The 4,480-nt window shown below is 43.4% G+C and overlaps 1 pseudogene; it reads left to right on the forward strand.

Annotated features, from left to right (window-relative positions):
- Positions 1-1,677: 1,677 nt before the first annotated feature.
- On the forward strand, positions 1,678-2,434 carry LOC147449929 (uncharacterized; annotated as a pseudogene).
- Positions 2,435-4,480: the final 2,046 nt, after the last annotated feature.

Raw genomic sequence — 4,480 nt, forward strand, 5'->3', positions numbered from 1 at the left:
GAGAGAGAGAGAGAGAGAGAGATTTCTCTAAACCCAAACAATAAATGCCAACACCATTGCTCCCCAATCATGATTATATAAACCTAGTCATCATCATTGCTAGCAAAAACATGTTTTTTTGGAAACTTAAATATAGATCAATTGAACAGCTTCAAAGATGGAAGATGCAACTCCTTTCCATTTTGGATCATTTTTTGGAAAATTCTTCCAGATGTCTAGAAGGCCATAATTTGTTTGCAACAAATTTCAATCTCTTTTGAGCTTGTGTCTGCTCAAGACAAGGTGGTAAGGAAATCTTGCTAGTTGGATGAGGGAAAGGGTTGCATCGTATTGACATTGCATTTTTTGCACGTGATAGAGACTTGCCAAATCAAAAGCTACCATGTATATGTCCACTAGGAAGAGCGCTAACAAGTGCAAGAATATGCTTAGATCTCTCTCTCTCTCTCTCTCTCTCTCTCTCTCTCTCTCTCTCTCTCTCTCTCTCTCTCTCTCTCTCTCTCTCTCTCTCTCTCTCTCTCTCTCTCTCTCTCTCTCTCTCTCTCTCTCTTTTAAAAAAAAAGAGAAACAATATCACTATCACCGACTATTTTCATCATATACAAAAAAAATTTCAACAAAATGTTGAGCTTGGAGAATCTCCAAGAAAAAGTATTTTCACTTTCAGGGACCAAAGCTGACTAGATCTACTTTGATCTTTGCCTTATCTTTCTTCCCTTTCACTTCACCTTGTGCATTCTCCCACTTAAGTTTTAGTCCTCATGAAAACCAAGCCAGCGTGTGAGCACAACCAAACTACCTTGTAGGATCTTTTCTCTCTCTCTCTCTCTCTCTCTCTCTCTCTCTCTCTCTCTCTCTCTCTCTCTCTCTCTCTCTCTCTCTCTCTCTCTCTCTCTCTCTCTCTCTCACACACACACACACACACACACACACACAAAAAAAAAACTCTCTAAAAAAGTCTACGTATCTTTCAATTTTTACATTTCAAGCCCGCTAAAATATAGTGCTAAGATCAGCCGATTGAAGACTCAAAAACAACCAATTGAAGGGAGGGAAAAAAGGATAATCCGGTTTGAAAATTCAAGAAAATAGAGTTTAATTGCAAAAAATGCCACTATTTTGAGAAATTTCCTCTATGGATGTTTGTAAAATTGAATTTTTCTTGAACATTGTCTAAAGCATGTGAACCGGTGCTCTCTCTCTCTCTCTCTCTCTCTCTCTCTCTCTCTCTCTCTCTCTCTCTCTCTCTCTCTCTCTCTCTCTCTCTCTCTCTCTCTCTCTCTCTCTCTCTCTCTCTCTTTTTGTGTGTGTGTGTGACACGCTGAGCATACACTCATTAGAAGTATAACAAGCTGACATTTGTCCAAAAAATGATTTGTGGGAAAAACCCAGCAGCAGTACCACAAAGTAAAACTTACTCTAGTAGCGCTACATTCCAGAGAGGCACCTACCTGAGATTAATTAAGCTAATACTCTAGAATCTCAACATCCCCATCGTCAATCTCTGTTTGCAAATCCTTGGGATCCTTGCCATCCACAGAGCAACCCACAAAAACTCAGTACCGAGAATTTCCTTTACTGTGCCAGCAAGCTCCTTTGCCATTCAACGGGGACGCATCACACGGGAAATCTCGATCACATCATGGAGAGAAATTGCCAATGTGCTGATGTTTTTAAATGTATAAGGAGAAGGAAGAGGAATCTGCAGGTCAAAAACCATCTAAGAGCTCATGGGGCACTCTAGCATGGAGCAAAACCCTATCACCAATGCTAGGACTGAGGGGCAAGCAGAAGAAGAAGAAAAAGGAAATCGAGTGTTGTAGCGGCTTACATGGTCAGATTAATAGGAGGAATTCTGACAATGCAATTATGAGAGCAGCAGCAGCAATCATTAGGAGCACCTTCAATATAACAATTTCATAAATGCAAATGATGGCATCTCTTTTGTTTCTGTCAGTGGGCTTCATCATTGTGGTACTAATTATGCATTAAATGGGCAGGAATCTGACTGTCAGAGCTTGCCCTCTTTGAGATTAGGAAGGGAGATAATTGCTGCACAAAACTCAGAGTAGATTAACAAGGCCCTTCTAATCATGAGCAGCTCCAGCTATCTTCAGAGGTCGTGTTCACACCAGAGCACAGGCGCCCACCACAACATTACTCGTTCTTGAGCAAGGATTATAGCGTGTTTACCTACTATTTTAGTCCTACAAGGAGCGAAAATTGCAGCAATGCATTCATCTTCTTCCTATCCTGCTCAGGATCCTTGAGGGCTTTGATCACAAGGGCAGCGATGCTAGCTGCTCCCCTACTTCTAGTCCTCCTCCACTTCAGTGCCACCATTGAGGGATCCACGCGTAAACTCCAGTGGTGGACGGTAGGCATGAAGCTGAGTGATGCATGTTTTGTGCCCACGTTGAAGATGCAATGTTGATAAAGAAAGGACAGCAAGAATAAGAGGAGGTGGTTTTTGTTCCTTTAACAAGAGGGGAGGCTAGAGCTGCCTCTTCATTGGTGCCCAAGATCGGGCCTCTGGGTCTGTCGCCGAAGAAGGTAGGAGAAGACATCTCCAAGGAGAGTACCAAGGAGACTACCAAGGACTGGAAGTGCCTGCATGTTATCGTCAAGCTCACTGTCCAAAATCGTCAAGCCAAGGTCGTTGTCGTCCCTTCCACTATCTGCGAGAGAGAGAGAGAGAGAGAGAATGAGGTTCATCTTCCACAGTTGCACGATCACAGTCGAGGAATCTTTTCTCAAAAACCAGTCATTCTGGTCGCGCGTCAAAAATGACTTTGATGCGTCGATGCCCCTGTTCAGCAATCCCTACCTCTACCTTCTTCTATAGTTCCACAAAAGTGGGCCTGACTCCGCCACTAGGCAACAAGCTCTGCATGGAAGGGGTGTGCATGCTCTCAACCAATCTAGCCAACTACGCTCTCTCTCTCTCTCTCTCTCTCTCTCTCTCTCTCTCTCTCTCTCTCTCTCTCTCTCTCTCTCTCTCTCTCTGACTCAACACCGCCTCTAAGTCACTCCGACTCTCTCACTCTTAGCGGCCGTGTTTAATGATTTTTAGTGTCGTGTCTCTTGTTCACTCGCAGTTCTCTCTGTCACGCACTCTCCGAACTCTCTCTATCTTTAAAATAAAAAATAAAAATTTTCTCAAAAAATTTGGTTTAACATCTGAGTGAAGATTGACAGCCAGCATCCGGCAGCCGTGAGCCAAAACAACAGAGCCATGATGTGTCTAATGGGATAAGGGAAAATTACTCCAATTAAGTGTGTCATCAATATACAATCAGGCAACACTTTACTTACATTCTAGTAAAGTAAAGGTGAATGGAGAACCTTGCCCAGGTTGCAGGTAACCTAATCTTCATAAACCCTACATTCATCAGCATCCTTGCAAAACTCTTCAAGAGGATCCTTAGTCTCAAACTTCTTGACGCACTTGTGAGCAACCTCTACAGATATCTCCTCCACCTCATCCCAAGCAGCCGCGCACTCACCCAATTCGTTATCTGCCAGACATACCTCTTTTGCCTCCTTGTGCTTTGAGAAAGCTTTTCATTCATATCTGTAGGGGTCACCATGGCCACAAAACGCAAGCGTAGAGGCGGACATGGACGAGGACCCACATATGATACCTGCAAAGCCCCACTGCCGCTGTTGTTGCGGTGCAAAGAATCCAACGCGGGTGATGCAAGGAAGGAAGTTGGAAAGACATGCTAGCCAAGACTCCATGGAAGCTCTATCCTAGCAAGTGATAGAATTGCACAGAGGAATGGCTCGCTCGCGTTAGCTCAAGATGAGCTCTTGAACTCTCTCTCTCTCTCTCTCTCTCTCTCTCTCTCTCTCTCTCTCTCTCTCTCTCTCTCTCTCTCTCTCTCTCTCTCTCTCTCTCTCTCTCTCTCTTTCTCATACACACACATACACACACCCAAACTCTTCATCTTTGTTCATGCCAAAAGATGGGGCCGAGGTGATTGCAAAGGCATTGCATAAGAGGTGATTGCCAAGCTATTTCATTCAAGTGGTGATTATCGTTCATGTTGACAGTACCTTATGATCTTCATCACCTCTCCCACCCTTGTCCACAAAGTCCTCGTGATTGGGGCTGAGGTGATTGCAAAGGCATTACATAAGAGGTGATTGCCAAGTTGTTGCATGCAAATGGTGATTATCGTTCATGTCGGCAGTACCTTATGATCTTCATCACCTCTCCTACCCTTGGCCACAAAGTCCTCGTGATTGGGGCCTCCTCTTTTGCAACTCACCATGAAAACTCTAAAAGAGTCTGTAGTCCATGAAAATTATTCTTTTCAAGTATGTGAGGTGAAGGATATTTTCATTTTCCTCTTCGTTTCTCAAGTGTCACGATTATACACTAGAAGATCTTTTTTGCAAGCTAGACAAAATGGAGTCACTCACCCAAAAAAATGTATCTCCAATTTCAATAAGATACAATCTAGCACCAAAGATT

The sequence above is a fragment of the Adiantum capillus-veneris genome, chromosome 10 (genome assembly GCF_014529385.1).
Source record: "Adiantum capillus-veneris isolate H3 chromosome 10, ASM1452938v2, whole genome shotgun sequence".
Lineage (NCBI taxonomy): Eukaryota > Viridiplantae > Streptophyta > Polypodiopsida > Polypodiales > Pteridaceae > Adiantum > Adiantum capillus-veneris.